General features: G+C 40.6%; 2 protein-coding genes across 6 annotated transcripts in view; one reads left to right on the top strand and one right to left on the bottom strand.

Annotated features, from left to right (window-relative positions):
- Positions 1-254, bottom strand: part of TFEC (transcription factor EC) — a 751,469-nt gene extending 751,215 nt beyond the window's left edge. For 3 of the 5 annotated variants that reach the window (XM_081537889.1, XM_081537895.1, XM_081537894.1), the window contains exon 1: positions 74-254. The gene's annotated coding sequence lies outside the window, so the exon portion shown is untranslated. The remainder of the gene's footprint in view (positions 1-73) is intronic. The other 2 variants (XM_081537892.1, XM_081537897.1) reach the window with 1 other exon arrangement.
- Positions 255-571: 317 nt separating this feature from the next.
- Positions 572-17,079, top strand: part of MET (MET proto-oncogene, receptor tyrosine kinase) — a 120,694-nt gene continuing 104,186 nt past the window's right edge. The window contains exon 1 of the mRNA XM_081537884.1: positions 572-985. The gene's annotated coding sequence lies outside the window, so the exon portion shown is untranslated. The remainder of the gene's footprint in view (positions 986-17,079) is intronic.

Here is a 17,079-nt window from a genome sequence, read left to right as displayed (position 1 = left end):
TCTGAGTTATCATAGTAGGGGATAACCGTTGCATTAAAGAAACCATTGGGACAATTTGTCCATCCACTCCTACCTCCGATTCTGACAAAGAATTCCCTGTTTGTGTGGTGCCCAAATCTCCGCGTCCCCGGGCCAGCGCCCCGCAGCTAACCGAGCTGAAACGCGGGAAAGGCTCTTTAGAGCACAGCCTCGCGCTTTTCGCGCCGGTAGCGCGGGGGTGCGCGCCTCGTGCGCGTCGTGTGCGCGCCTAGTGCTCTCGGTGCGTCAGGGCCGCTAGCCACACGGGCACCAGGAGGGGGAGACTCGCTGCCGCTTATCATCAGGCTGTGCTAACTTCAAACTGCCCGAGCTGAGGCGGGGGAGAGTGCGAGCGGCCAGGGCGAGAAAACTACTCCACCTAGAAAGTTTCACCTTGTCGTGGGCGGGGGAGGGGCGGGAGGAAACGCGACCCCCCGCGGGGCCCGGCGCGGCGCGCGGGCGGCAGGAAGGGCGGGGGCCGATTTCCCCCTCAGGGTGTTGCCAGTCCCCACCTCAGCGGTCCTTGGACCTGTGGACGAGGAGAACGGACGTCGCGCGAGACGAGCGGACACGTGCAGGGGCGGGCGGGCTAGAGCCCGAGTCTGTTCTCCTGGCCGTGCTTCCTCCTGGACGTGCCCGGGCTGCCCCGGGCCGCGCGCGCCGGTGCCCGGCTGAGTCACTGGCCGGGCAGCGCGCGGGTGGGAAGGGGCGGAGGGAGAGCGAGGCGGAGGGAGAGCGCAGCCGGAGGGCGGACTAGCGCGCGGCTGGGCCCGGCCGCAGGTGACCCGGAGGCTCTCGCCGCCCGCGGCGCCCCGAGCGCTTTGTGACCAGATGCGGAGTCCAGCGGAGGACGGGAGCCACATGCGGGACGACAGCTGACTTGCTGCGAGGAGGCAGGGAGGCGCGGAGCGCGCGGGTGGTCCCTGCGCGCTTGACTTCTCCTCCGCCGGTTCCTGGGTGCCGCAAGGTAAAACTCCAGCCCCCTTCTGCTCTTGCACCCCCACTCCTGGCCCCGGTCGTTCTGCTCTTTGTTCCCCTGGAGACCTGACTGGTGTTCCGGAGGGCAAGATCAGGAAGGTGGGCGAGAGTTCAGGGGCTTCAGCAACTGAACGGTTGTGGCCCCAGAGGCTAGGTCGAAACTAGAATGGGGCTTTTCTTTTTAGGGGGTTGCTTCTGACAGCCACCTGTGTGACTCAGGAGAGAGGGGCGCTGGGGTAGGCGATGGTGTATGACTGTTAGGGCCCGCAAGTTTCAAGGCTGTGATCTGACTCAGCCTTTACAAAAGGGATCGAGTCACCCTGTCGTAGGGTGATGTGACCAGAAAGGATCGATCAAGCAGTTTTCTAGTTCCCAGCCTTGCTTTATGCGCATTACGTGGGGCAGCTTCCAAGGGGCAGGTGTTTCTGTGAGTGGCTGAATTTTAAATTTCTGGCAAATACGCAGGTCTTGTGATCCATCATTTTCAATCTTACTTTCTCGCTTTGCTGGGGCTCTGTGGAGGACGTCTATCTTACTAGGTGAAACAGATTATAACCAGAGGTCAGTCAATCTGGCTAGTACTGCTACTGATCCAATAATTAAACCAGAAACAAAGGTATTTTCACAGACCTTTGCCAATGCAGAATTTACTCCAAAGTATGGTTTCCCATTTCATACCTTTTATGTTTTAAAATTTACTAATTTGGCAGTTGGAGAGAGTTCCTGTGGCTCATGCATGAATAGTTGCCCAGTGTGTTTTACCTTATCACATTTTTATATTCAAAGGAGCTCTGAAGCAGAATGAAATATTGTCAACTCTCTTAGGCAAAATAATCAGGATCCTCTAATTGCCAAGTTAAGACGGTCGATGAATATGAGAGGATTGTAAAAATTGATGTTGGAGAGAATATAGAGTATCTGGACCCTCTCCTGAATTTTAAGAACAGTATTCCGATTTTGTAGAGTTGGGTGGAGACTTATTCTGTCATTTCCATCAACCAGACACATGCACATTGCCATGCAAATGGATTCAGAGACATAATTTTCCTTTACAGCTAAACTATTATAGCTGACTAATGAATTTTTTCTGCATGAAGATGATCTGAAAATGATGTACATCATGTTTCTGTGTGATTCTAGGATATAAACTGTGCTTTTATGTAAACTGTAAGTGGTACTTGGATTATTTACAGGTACATAGCTTTTCTTTCTAGGTTTAAGCTTATTGGGCTTTGTTTTAACATGTAAACTTCCATAATGGAACAGAAAATGAGGGGCTTTGGTTCCAGTTGTAGACTACAAGTCTGTGATGTATTCAGTGTTAACTCTTTCTGAACTGCTGAATAATACAAGTAAGATTTACATCACTCATAAGAAATTTTTTAGTACCAAAACTGGCTAATTCCCTGTAAAATTTACTGGTGTTTTAAACATTTTGTTCAGGGTTTCAGACTTTACAGTGCATAAGCCTATAGTTATTAACCTAAATATATTTTGATTTTTAACATGATGTAATTTATAGCATTTAGAAGATGATCTGCTGACTACTGCTTTTTCAGAGATTGCCTTGTTCTTAATACATCACAATAGAGGTTTATATTAAATGTACTCTATGTCCCTTCAGAATTAGTGGATGAGGTTTTTCTGAATGATAAAGATGTATTAGATTAAACCACAGACAGTCAGTATGAAAGCTCATAAGTAGTATTTTCATAACTTTTAAACCTACAGTAGAAGAAAAGTGATACTTTTGTAAGCAGGAGAAAACCCCTTATAAATTCCTATTAAGACTGCAACCTACTATAATCTTGAAATTCTTTAAAATTTGTTTAAAAGAGCATTAGACTAAGAAATGCATTTCAAAAATCAATTTCCTTAACTGTTGGTAAATTTAAAAAAAAATAGTCCAAAATAGCATTAGTCTAATTTGCCTTTTGCACATCTCTATAATAGCCTCAAAGAAACTTTTTCTCAGATGTGGTCACCTCACAACAAGGTGAATAATCAAAAAGGCTAACATTTTCTCAGGACACACACCTTTCTCTGACTGCACCCATACCCTTGGTGACACATTCATGATGACAGTTCCCTGCAAATTCAGAGCACCTCCCATCTCTCTGCCGCCTTCCTCCTCATCCATCCACTTTGATTTGGTTAGAGCTGCTTTCAAGTCTTCTGTGCCTCCATATCTACTGATTTCATGGTTTCTTCTTGACTGTCATTAGGTTCACCAGAATCATCTATGCTTTCCTTTCCCTGTCATCCCCAGTATTTCCCTTGAGCTGCTAATGTTTGTTCTTGGAATACTGAATTTCCTAATTGGGCCACCCTAAAGGGAGAAAATATGCAGACTCAAGTGCCAGGGAATTAATCTCCTTTACCTCACTGGTGTGTGTTGAAACTGGTGTCTTTGACACTTAGCCCTCAGGGCAGAGTTTCTCCATGGGCTTTGCTCAGTGCAAAATAGTCACTTCTTAGTAATAAATGATGAATAGACTGACTAATGTCAATTCAGGATGACTTTGATTCCCTGTTCTTAACAGAGTTGCTTCCAGGCCCACATTTGCCTTAGCAAAAAATAGCTAAGAACTGTAACTTACGCATCATATGTGTTTGGTACTAGAGGAACATTTTTAAAAAGGAATGAAATATCTGCCCTTGAAGAATTAGATATTCAGAAAAATCAATCACATGCAAAATGGAATCAAGGTCCATAATTGTTAGGGGGATCTCATAAGCGAATGACAACCTTAGGGAAAAAATTCTATTATTTAATAGCAAAGAGATCAACCTACTTGCTATTAGGTAAGATAATTTTCTTTAAATCACAAGATTGGAACTTAAAATTTTGAACCTGCTTCTGAGTGTATCATCTTTCTGATACTACAACACCATTACAAAATAGGCATGGTTGGTACCAATATCTTAACCTCCTCATATTATAGACAAGGCACCTGTGCATGAGCCTAGCCCACATGCTATTTTCATGGCACCACACAGCCTCTGCCCAGTCATCAAGGAAGGTTTACTATTTGAACCATTTTCCACTGAGGCATATGTTGGGATTCTTCAGTTAGTGATAAATGAGGACTATAACATTTTTAGTCTCAGGAGTTTTTCTCATCTCTTTTTCCAGTTCTCTTTTTCCTTTCTTGCTCTTTTTGTAGTAAAGCATACCAAGAAAGACCTCCATTCATATGTGTGGGGCATTCTCCTATTATCAGATTAGAGCTATGAGTAATTTTGTAATCTATACTTCTATCAGAAACCCCATTCTCAGATATCTCTTCAGCTGTGTTTAACAGTTTAGTATATCCCCCCTGGGATTTGTTTCAATAAAAACATCCAGTAAAATCTGACCACTTTGTTTTTCAAGGGACAAAATGAAGAATGTGTTTTTATAAGCTGTAAAATGTAATTGAGAGAAAAATCACACTTGTGGCATTTGTAACAGGAGGTGTGAGCATAGTGAAATAGAAAAACAACAGTGAACCAGCCAATCACATACCCAAGTATACATATTTCTTTGTGATTGTGTAAATTTGTGCAAGTATGTTTATAGAAGTTACTCCTGTTGTTTTATATTTGTATAATAAATTCTGTCGCTATAAGGCAGTTAGAAATTATATAAAAATGTATGAGCCACATAGATTATATAATGGTCCATAGGACTTGAAAAGTATTTTTTCTAATATAACAAAGGGTTATTATGAAATTTGGCCTGAGCAATTATGAAATATGGTCAAAGAATCACAGGTTCTAGTGAAAGCCAGTTTCTTGTACTCTTAAGAATGTGTTTGAGGGTTTAGGCATTCAGGATAAATTGGTATGCACCTACCAGGCATAATTCTAGACTCTGGCAATGAAGCAAAGAATAAAACAGACTTTCGTCTGACTTCATGTTGCTCTGTTTTATATTGAAGAAGGCAAACTAAATAAAATACAGAAATAAAATGTATGTGAGGTGGTGATGAGAGCTATAAGGAAGCATAAAGTAGAGAGAGGAGTAAGAACTGTGATAGATAGGAGGGAATGGACTGGTGACTGAAAAATTCAGTAGTGGCTCAGAGAATGCCTTAATTCAAAGGTGACCTTTGAGCTAGAACCTAAAGGAAATGAAAGAATGAGGCATGTGGATATCTGGAGCAGGACCTCTCCTTTGCATTCCTTGAGAGTGTCATTCTCATTTTTTTTCTCTCTGAAATTGTGCAATCCACAGCTGTACATGGACTCCCTGGTCATTTATGGGAAGTACTGAGACAGTGCCTGCCATGCTTCCTTACAGTCTCAAAGGTGAGGTTGAAGGAGAGACCCACATCCCTTGGTTTGAGGACTATGAAAGAAGAGAACCATGATATTTTCTTGCATTTATTCCCACACCTCATCCTTGATCAGTGATATTGCTCCATTCAGACAATTTTCCTGCTTATTTTCTACGCTGTGAGCCTGGCCTAATGGCATTTGATGAGAGTAATACTCAACAGCCTTTGTCACAGATCCCTTTCATAGTATAAATCTGGAGACAGCAAAAGAGGCAGTTGCTGATAGTTTACAACTTCTGTCTGCTATGTACTTCTTTTCTTGCCTTCTCTCTGTGTCCTTCCTTTTCTCTTTCCAATGTTAAATCAGTATGTTGAATTTTCTTTTTCTTTTCTTCTTCCCCACTTATGTTTTGTCTATATCTTGTATAAAGATTTGTAAACAGGTAACCTAAATGAGTAAAACTAACCCTTTTACTAGGGAACAATTTGCTCAGAAAAAGCCCTAGCAAAGTAATGCTCAAAATTCTCCAAGCCAGGCTTCAACAGTACGTGAACCATGAACTTCCAGATGTTCAAGCTAGATTTAGAAAAGGCAGAGGAACCAGAGATCAAATTGCCAACATCCATTGGATCATAGAAAAAGCAAGAGAGTTCCAGAAAAACATCTACTTCTGCTTTATTGACTACACCAAAGCCTTTGACTGTGTGGATCACATCAAACTGTGGAAAATTCTTCAAGAGATGGGAAATTCTTCAGACCACCTGACCTACCTCCTGAGAAATCTGTATGCAGGTTAAAAAGCAACAGTTAGAACTGGACATGGAACAACAGACTGGTTCCAAATCAGGAAAGGGGTATGTCAAGGCTGTATATTGTCACCCTGCTTATTTAACTTATATGCAGAGTACATCATGAAAAATGCTGGACTGGATGAAGCACAAGCTGGAATCAAAATTTCTGGGAAAAATATCAATAACCTCAGATATGCAGATGATACCACCCTTATGGCAGAAAGCAAAGAAGAACTAAAGAGCCTCTTGATGAAAGTGAAAGAGGAGAGTGAAAAAGTTGGCTTAAAACTCAACATTGAAAAAACTAAGATCATGGCATCTGTTCTTATCACTTCATGGCAGATAGATGGGGAAACAGTGGAAATGGTGAGAGACGATTTTGGGGGGCTTCAAAAATCACTGCAGATGGCTACTGCAGCCATGAAATTGAAATACACTTGCTCCTTGGAAGAGAAGTTATGACCAACCTAGACAGCATATTAAAAAGCAGAGTCATTACTTTCCCTACAGAGGTCCATCTAGTCAAAGCTATAGTTTTTCCAGTAGTCATGTATGGATGTGAGAGTTGGACTATAAAGAAAGCTGAGCACTGAAGAATTGATGCTTTTGAACTGTGGTGTTGGAGAAGACTCTTGAGAGTCTCTTGGACTGCAAGGAGATCCAACCAGTCCATCCTAAAGGAAATCAGCCCTGAATATTCATTGGAAGGACTGATGTTAAAGCTGAAGCTCCAATACTTTGGCCACCTTATGCAAAGAACTGACTCAATTGAAAAGACCCTGATGCTAGGAAAGATTGAAGGCAGGAGGAGAAGGGGACGACAGAGAATGAGATGGTTGGATGGCATCACTGACTCAACGGACATGAGTTTGAGTAAACTCCAGGAGTTAGTGACAGACAGGGAGGCCTGGCGTGCTGCGGTCTGTGGAGTCTCAAAGAGTCGGACACGACTGAGCGACTGAACTGAACTGAGCTGAACTGAAGAGGGAGCAGCCACTGCTTGGCATCATCAGAGTTGCCGTGAGGCTCAGTGAGTGGCGTGGGACCATGTGGTATCTTTCAGAATTTTTAAACCTAGAAATCTCTCAATTTAAAATGTTGACTCAGTATCTTTAAAATTGTGCAAGCTAGAGAGCCAAAGTGTCTGCAGGCCAGATTTAGCTCCTGGTGGTCTCACTTGTCATCTTGGCCACACCTCTGGCTGCCAAGTGGTCCCATGTCTTACCTTCAGATGCTGTTTAATTCAGCAGCATGTGTGGCCAAAGAACCCCAGACTGCTCTGTAAAGTACTTTATCTTTAGAGTTCTCAGGCTTTTTACCTCACTGGAAAATTGGCTTAGCAATTTTAAAAAGAGATAGTCTCTAATTCATCATCTATACTGGCACATACTTATTTTCCTAAACTCATCAACCCACATACTTTCTATCAAACTATGTATATTCTAAACTAAAGAGTAGTATAGTTATTTCATTCTTAAACTACAGCAATATTTTTTTGAAATCTAAATTCATTATAACTTTATATTTCACATTTTATTTCCATGTTCTCATTCAGAATAAACTCTCCGTTTGGAATACTTTCTTTGTTTTGTTTTTTACAATCTGTCTGAACTTCACCAGTTGTTATTCCTCTACTACTGAAATTCAAAACGTGCACTGTGCTGGTTTCGAGTGCCTTTTAAAAGCCCTCAGACCAGTGTTGCAGCCTATTTTTTCCAAAGGAATAAAAGCTCATAGGTTGTGCGCTAACTTGTTTCCTTTAATCCTAAAAACTCAGTGAAATACCCAGGCTAGCGGCCTTCCGGAAAGCCATTGTGTTAGAACGGAAGATTATGTACTGTATTTCTTCCTACTATTTTAAATTCAAATATAATAATATATCATGAAGCTGTGCACATATTAAGATCAGTGACCTTTTCCTGTTTTGAAATGATCTCTTGTTCCTTGATAGTTGGAAATCTGAATCTAGCACCTAGAATCTTGGGTCCAGTTTTAAAGTGGTATGTAAAAAACAGAATTGACTTGGAGGAATTAAAATGTACTTCGATTGTTCAATAAGATTATGGGATTTTTCTGGTTTTTAATATTTTCTTGAAAATATCAAGAGCATTCAGAGCTACAGATTTGAAATAATGTGTCTTTACAAATCAGAGAGAGGTAGAATAAATTTGTTCAGCAGAAGGCAGATTGTCTCCTTTGAGGCCTAATCATGTGGGAAAGTAAAACCTAGCCAAGTTTTAGGTCCATAAGATAACTCAGACTATCTTTAAAAATAAATTTTGGCTTTTCTTGAGAGTAAAGTATGTTTAAACCAACATTTTGGCTCTTAAAATTTAAACCTAGGGGTCTTTTAAAGGAAATTTAATCCCTGTGTTTTTGATTCACTAAATCCTAAATCATTACCCATAAACTGTATGTCTCTCTAAGCTCTTTGATGTCTAAGAAATCTTTGAAATAATGTAAGCCGCCTTTTGTTCCAGAAAAATAGGAAGTTGGTTTTTGTTAAGGGTCAGTAAACAGCATCTTCAAAAATCTGAGTTAGGTCTAAAATCCTGCAACCATGACAAAATGGATGTTTGAATGAGTGCTAATGCATTTTTCTGATGCAATGTAGAAAATGTAAGTGCTTTTAAAGACCTTGCTTACTATTGGTATTCCATTGTAATCCTTACTAACCCCCAGGAAGTTATTTTGGAACAACTCCTCTTTTTTTAATTGTAATATAAAGTCCAAGTGTTTATCATTTTATCCTGGCACACAGTAGGTGCTCAGTAAATATTTTGTTAAATGTTAAGTGAATGACTTCTGCCCAGAACCTTCCAGCTAATGTCAATCTTTTAATTCAATATCAATATCCATCTGTCATATCTTGGAATGAGATCTATTCTGAGTCCGTGACCTGATTCAACAAATTTTAAAAATAAACCATCTAACTAAATATATGACACTTACTGAAATTCATTCTGTACCATGAAGAAACAGCCTTACAAACAGTGCTGAAAATAGGAAGGAATTTCTAGACTAATTTGATTAAATATTCAGTTGTTAACATATGCTTTCTAAAAATTGATTTTTTTTCCCTTTTACTGTTCCTGCCATCCTTCCACCTTGACATGCTTACTGATTGAAAGCTTTGCACAGAAAACGGCAGATCATTTATATCTGTAAGCAAGAGCAGCAAGTTCAAACAGGCTTGAAAAACGTAATACTATAATCATAAGTTGCCATAATATAAGAGGGGAGAGAGGGGTACTCCACAGTAATAGTGGTGTTTAGTGTTGCTCCAAATTGCATAGGTGACACATCTTTGAACTCTATTGTGTGTGTGTGTGGGAGGGGGGAATACCTTCTTACTGTAGTTAGATTTCCTGTTTATGAGTGTGTATTTTGTGGTAACTAGACTTCCCATATAGACTTGGAATAAACATGTAGCTTTAAGTGCAATTGAAATGAATATGATTAGAGTATTGAAGGCTATGGAGACAGTAATTTCTCTCCGAAAGAAAAAAAGTGGTGTTTAGATGAAGGCATAGAACTGAATCATGGTCATTGACATTCTTCTTGATACCATGTTGTGAATTTCTAACAACTCATCACATTTTGTCTCCAGAAAACCTTTCCTGGTCAAAAGTGTGTTGTTTCTATATGAGATTGGGGTGCCAGAATTTGATTTATTGTTTTTTGTTTGTTTGTTTTTAATATATCTTGGTGGGGACAAAAAGGAAATCTGTGTCTTGAAATGTAGGCTTTTTTAGGTGAATCTAAAGTTTGCTGACTACATATATTATCATTAAACTTGTTTTGAAATTTGTTTGTAGATAACAGTGTATAAGGAGTAACTTATTTGTATAGTTTTGACATTCTTAATTTCTATTTCAATGGTTGACCAAACCATCAGTAATAATTATATATTCATGTGTTTGTACACATTCTCATTTGGGGGATTTTTTAAACTCTAAAGGTCTCACAGCCTGGTAAATGAGCAGTCAAATGCCTCTGTATTTGTACATTTGGAAAATGTGATTCAATTTAAGACATTTTTGCAATAATTCTCATGCTACAAGTATAGGAAATAGATAATGAAGGAGAAGACCTGCAGGTTTTGCCAGGACATTGGGTCAGCAAGGTTAAAGGAAGGGAGAGGTGGGTGGATACACTTAAGGGTCATGGATTTGGGGGCATTGCAAGTCCTGGAGTGTCCCATTAGGAGTCAGGCTGCCACCTTCCGAATAGGAAAAAGGTTGGTCAAAACTGTGTTTGGAATCAAGGGAAGCTCACAGGAAAATGGTAGGCATATGATAAGCAAAGTCGAAACTTCCTCCAACTCTGTCACGTGTAGTTTGATTCTGGGAGAAACGATAGACTATCATCTAGCCATTTCTAAACCAAGCCGCTTAGTCTATCCTACTCTTAGCTAACAGTAAGAATAACAGGAATATGTAGCAGAAAAAGAAAGAACTTTGATTCTGCATGTCAGAGGCATATCTTGTGCACTCTTTTAGCTACTCAAGAACACTATAAATGAAATTCTGAGTTCTCAGAACAAATTATAGAGTATTAAAAGAAAAACCAAATTTACAAATGTTTTACACTATTTTCATGACTAAAATTTTCTAGTGTATCAGGGTATTGTAATGCATCCATTACTGTTAGAACCAAAAGTTATGGCCCTTAAAACTGGTGGTTGGTGGTTTAGTCACTAAGTCGTGTCCAACTCTTGCAGCCCCATGTACTGTAGCCTGCCAGGCTCCTCTGTCCACAGGATTCTCCAGGCAAGAATACTGGAGTAGGTTGCCATTTCATTCTCTAGGGGATCTTCCAGACCCAGGAATCAAACACAGGTCTCCTGCATTGCAGGCAGATTCTTTACCCACTGAGCTATAAGGGAAGCGTATCAAGGTATTGCAATGCATCTATTACTGTTAGAATCAAGAGTTATAGCCCTTAAAACTATGCCCATAGTTACTTTTCAATTTGGGATATCATCTGCAGTGGACATATATTAGCTTTTCTTGCAAATATTATTTTGAGACCATTTCTTTGGGTTTCAATTGCACAGAATTCATGCTGGAATATGTGTAAGAATTGTACTTCTCATGTTCTAAAGTTCATAGTTTAAGAGTTGAGGAAAGCTTCTATAGGGAGCTGCCTTCACTTCCTGTCTCTATGCTTCTCTGGGAGTCTTAGGTGAGTAACTGTCATTTGACTCTGGCTTCACATTCAGGCAGAATCCCTCTAACACTGTCCAAAGTGAGCCTGTGACCTGACTATTATCTAGTTAAGATAGACAGCAGACAGACAGAATCATTTAGGGCCTATATGAAACTCTGGACCTAAAATATTACCCTAGCTAGTTTTTTGATTGAGTGTAGAAGTGTACAATAAATATTTTAAGTTCTGTCACTTTATATATAAAGGAGCAGCCAAAGCAAAAGTTGTTGACAGAAGAAAATGTTCTTCTACTAAATATGAAAGTGCATTTTGGACTTTTTAAAGTTCACTCATAGTTCAGTTGGTAAAGAATCTGGCTGCAATGCAGGAGACGCTGGTTGGATTTCTGGGTTGGGAAGATGTGCTGGAGAAGGGATAGGCTACCCACTCCAGTATTCTTGGGCTTCCTTTGTGGCTCAGCTGGTAAAGAATCCTCTTGGAATGTGGGAGACATGGGTTTGATCCCTGGGCTGGGAATATCCCCTAGAGAAGGGAAAGGCTACCCACTCCAGTATTCTGGCCTGGAGAAGTCCATGGACTGTATAGTCCATGGGGTTGCAAAGAGTTGGACACAACTGAGAGACTTTCACTTTCACTTTCTGTCATATCAGAATTAAGATATTTCTAAATTTATTTCAGTCTCACTAACACATTTGGATTGTTCATTGTAATCTGTAAGTTAAGGTTCGATGATTTTAAACATTCTTCTGGTTTTCAAATAGCTTACAAAAAAATTGTTCTTTAAATCACTAGAAAAGTGCAGATAAAACCCTGGACAATTTCACTAATGACAATGAAAGGTGACAGCCCTAGAATCTATGTCATAATTTGATTAATTGCTTTTCAAATGTTATTAAGGATTCTGAATGAATAACAAGATTGGTGTTTAGTATCAAGGCTCCCTCACAATTCCGAAACGGGTTTTTTTTTAATTTTCAGAGTTAATCATTGTATCTAATTCATTTCTTTAACATCTTTAGACTGTTGGTTTTATTGAGAAGAGAACAGAGTATCTATTTCAATATGTTTTTCTTTTCCCTGATGTTATTCCTTATAGATTTCAATAATAATGGTTTTGAAATAAAAACAGTCCCATTCTGGCATTTCCTCTTAATATAGGTTCATATATCTTATGAATTATATAAACATTACAAGGAAGTCACTACAGAGATTATGATTATGGGACCATTTAATTCTCAAATCTGCCTTGCCGCCTGTTTAGATACTCAGTAAGAATGAGCATTGTGCATTAAGATAAATATTACCTTGAGAACTTTTATTCTTGTTTTGGTCATTGCTTATTTTGACCAGTATATAGCACCTGCTTCTCTTACCAGCATATCTGTTTACTTGTCTGTAGTCTCATTTTTACCTCTTGCCACCACAGTGATTGGGCTTCCCTGGTGGCTCATCTGGTAAAGAATCCACACGCAATGCGGGAGATCTGGGTTCGATCTCTGGGTTGGGAAGATCCCCTGGATAAGAGAATGGTTACCTACTTCAGTGTTCTAGCCTGGAGAATTCCATGAACTGTATAGTCCATGGGGTCACAAAGAATTGGACACAACTGAGTGACTTTCACTAGTGGTTACAAGCTTCCATTATTTCCTCAAGTTCTTGAATCTCTTTGGCTCCCCTTCTCAGTGTAGTATCTTCACTTATAATTTAAAGAGTAAACAGAATCCTAAGTGGTTTCCATGTCACCCATTATTACCTCTTTGCTTCTGTGTGAGATGATGAAATGGTCTTTTCAACTTATGGTCTTGATCTCATTCTTCCCCACATCTTTGAGCACCTTGCTCTCATCTTTAAAGCCTCTATCACCTTTTTTCACTGAGCCCTTACTCAACCTGCTTCTTCTAGGAAGAAAGAAAACACATATGTCACACCTGATAAGATCCTTAATATACAGTTACCTTAAGTATTCACTCCTATTTCTGCATTATCCTTTAATAAAGAATTTTTGAAAATCTCTAACTCATTTTTTTCTACTGCCATTCATTTTTTAACTCATTCAACTCAAGCAGTCTGTTCCCTGCACTCAAGAAAGTATCCTCTCAACACTGGAAACCTCATTGCCAAATCTGACAGATAGTTCTTTTATACCACTTGACCCTTCTATGAGATCTGACACTTTACATCTTGTTTTTCCTTTCTTGAAATTTCTCTTCAAGCTTCTGAAATGCCACTCAAACCTTTTTTTTTTTTTTTTTTTTGCCTTTAGATATAAAGTTTAGATTCTGGTCCTCTTCAGGGTTTCATCTGAATCCCTTCTTTCTCTTACTGAACATGTCCATAGCTATGTGATATCACTTACCCATGACTTCAAATACTCTCATGGGTCATTTCTGACTCCCTCTTTTCTCCTGACCACTATGCCCATGTTGTTAACCACCTTAAAGACACTGCCACACAAACAGATACGTCAGTTATTAACTGAAGTATTATTTTTGCCCCAAAACTCTTCTCTGCCTATTTTCCTTCCCTTTGATTATTACATACAAGATAGACATTGTATAGTCATCTTTGACTTCTCAGTCTCCTTTGTGGTCAAAATCCATGTTGAATCACTGTCACATAAATTTCTAATTTAGTCCTTTCTTTCTGTCCTATCCATATTTGCCAGGGTTTTTGTTCAGGATCATTCTTTCATGTATTAATTTATTCCATTATCTTTTCATCAACAAATTCTTATCAAGTGCCGTGAATGACACTATCTGCTGTACTAAGTTCCTTCAGTTATGTCCAGCTCTTTGTGACGCTATGGACTATAGCCCACCAGGCTACTCTGTCCATGGGGATTCTCCTGACAAGAATACTAGAGTGGGTTGCTATGCCCTCCTCCAGGGGATCTTCCCGACCCAAGGATCGAACCTGTGTCTCTAAAGTCTCATGCATTGGCAGACAGGCTCTTTACCACTGGTGCTACTTGGGAAGCCCTAATGGCACTATGCCAAGGGCTAAAGATGGAGCGTGTAGCCTGGCAAGAGTTATGAATAAGTAAATTACAACATTATAAAGTCTAGATAAGGGAAAGGCAGGTTTGATGTATTAGCACTTGGGAGAGTTCCTAATCCCATCCTAGAGGGCAAGAGAGGCCTTGGTGAAGGCTTCCTAGAAGAAGTGTTTCCTAAGATGAGACTTGAAGAGACAGTAAGAGTTAACCAGTTGAAGGTGAGGGCAGAAGTGTTCCGTAAAGAGAGATCTGCATGCTGAAACCCAGAGTAGGAGAACGCATGGCTTGCTTCAACAATTCATACAAAGACAGGATGGCTGGAGCCTGGATTTCTAGGGAGGTGATGGCAAGTGTCAAGGTGGGAGAATTAGGCAGAAGCCACATCATGCATGGCTTTTAAGCTGTGCTAAGGAATTGAACTATTTTTAAACATAAAAAATGATATAATCAGGCCATCTTTTTAGAAAGATATCTCTGTTACATTGGGGAATGGATGATCAGGGATAAGAAGGGAGAGAGAGGATCAACTAGTAACCTGTTGCAATAATACAAGCAAGAAGTGATACTGCCCTGGGGATAGATATAGGTGGACATATTTAAAATACTTGAAGGAAGGAGTTAGGCATGATGGGAATGTGGGAATGGAGATAGGATATGGAATGGCAGAACAAGTATCATGGGAGTAGATGGAGCTGCCAGAGGTCTATCCAACTGCTCCTTTATAGTCACCCTTTTCACCAACCTGTTGGTGCTGGTGTACCCCAGCACACAGTTCTCCTCTCCATTCCCTACACACCTTCCCTTGGTGGTCTCATTCATGTCATGGTTTTTCATACCATTAATATGCAGACAGCTTTCTAATTTAAGTCTCTAATCCAGATCTTTCTCCTTAACTCCAGGGCTCAAATATCCAACTGCAAACTCAGTATCTCATTTTGGGTGCCTAAGAAGTATCTCAAGCATGAACAAAACTAAACTTCTGATCTTCACACAGCCCTGCCAAACCTGCTCCACCCTCCTGCTCCTCAATATCTGTGACTGGCAGAGTCATTCTCCCTTTACCAAAGCCAAAATCTTTTAGCTTATTCTTGACTCCTTTTTTCCTCACACACCTCATCTCCAAATCCATCTGCAAATCCTTTTAGCTCTGTGTTCAAAATGTAACCAGAACTCAGTCACCTCTCATCATTTAGTCCTTTCTCTTGGCCTAGGCGACCACCATCACTCACCTGCACATTACAGCAGTTTCCCAGTCCCTAACTGGCATCATGTGTCCGCTTTAGCTCTATCCCACCTCCTGCCACTGGAAATCTCTCACACCTAGTCAAAGTGATTCTATTCAAATATAATCACTTCCTTGTTCACCACTCTGCAATGGCTTCACATTTCACTCCAATAAAAGCTCAAGACTACAAGGTCCTGCTTGCTCTGATTCTTGGTCTTCTCCGTTATAATCTCCTAGTCACTGAGGAACAGGTTTACTGGCCCCTGTGCTGTGCACTCTTCATCCTTTGATGCTGTTTTTTTTTTTTTTTGCCAGTAACACTCATCAACTTCTTTTATTCACATTCTGAAACTGCTTTATTGTTGAGAACACTTAACAAACAATATAAATACTTTTCACATGGAGCCCAGCATTTTTTCTCAACATTTATTCATCAGCTTCTAATATACTACATGATTGATTTAACTGTTTATGTATTTGTTGTCTGGAACCACCTGCCGCAAAGTACATTCCACAACAGCAGGTATGTTTGTTTTGTTTACTGATATACCCCCACACATTTTGCATATATTAGGCTCTCAATAAATACTTGTCAAATTTCATCTTAAATAGCTGTTGAACAGGACTTCCCTGGTGGCTCAGTGGTAAAGAATCCGCCTGCCAATGCAGGAGACACAGGTTCGATCCCTGATCCAGAAAGATCCCACGTGCCTCGGAGCAACTAAGCTTGTGAGCTGCATGTACTCTAGAGCCCAAGAAATGCAACTGCTGATCCCGTGTGCCCTAGAACCCGTGCACCGCAACAAGAGAAGCCACCGCAACTAGGAGCCCATACATCACAACTAGAGAAAAATTCCACACAGCAATGAGGACACAGCCAATAAATAAATATGTACTTTCTAAAAAATAGCTGTTGAACATACAAAACTGATGCTTCAGAGATGGACTTCCAGACTTTCTGGACATAAAGAGATGAAGATACAGATCTAGGAGTCTTTGCTTTATTGGAAGTCTCCATCCTCTATTGCCTGGGAAGATGCAGTGACCTTCTGTTATGTCTTCTGGCCTCTAGCTCCTTTCCCCTCCAATCCATTCACCACACTGTCACCAAACTTGTCTAATCACTTTGTTATAAGTAGGCTGGTTTCCATGTCCTGATTAAAATTTCCCAGGCCCTCTCCACTACTAAAAGAGCGCAGACCCCTCAGCAGGATGTGTAAGACTTTCTGTGATGTGCCCCGCCTAACCTTCCGACTTCATCCACACCCAGCCCAGCCCACACAGCTTCTGTGCCGGTTACAGCATCCTAAACAGCCCTGCACATTCTCCCCGGCGCCTGCATGGGGGTTGTCTCTGTCCAGAGTATCTGTCTCCTGCCTTGACTGTGCCTTAGCAACTCCAGCTTATCCGATACAGTAATATCTTCGCTCTGAAATACTCTGTGGCCCCTCCTTTACTGTAGTTAGCTCTCCTTCCCTATATTCCTCCAGAGATGCACACCCATCTGGAATGCACAACCTAGAGGGCAGTGAGTGGGACAGGAGGCTGGAGCTGCCAACCAGTGGGCAGCACCTGTATGGTTAGCAAGCTTTTTTGCTATCTTGACCTCTTTTCTCTGTTTCTCTCAAACACACATA

Source organism: Giraffa tippelskirchi, chromosome 10 (genome assembly GCF_054371585.1).
Source record: "Giraffa tippelskirchi isolate mGirTip1 chromosome 10, T2T-mGirTip1v1.2.pri, whole genome shotgun sequence".
NCBI lineage: Eukaryota > Metazoa > Chordata > Mammalia > Artiodactyla > Giraffidae > Giraffa > Giraffa tippelskirchi.
The sequence above is the reverse complement of the archived record's forward strand: the minus strand, read 5'-3'. Positions and strand labels throughout refer to the sequence as shown.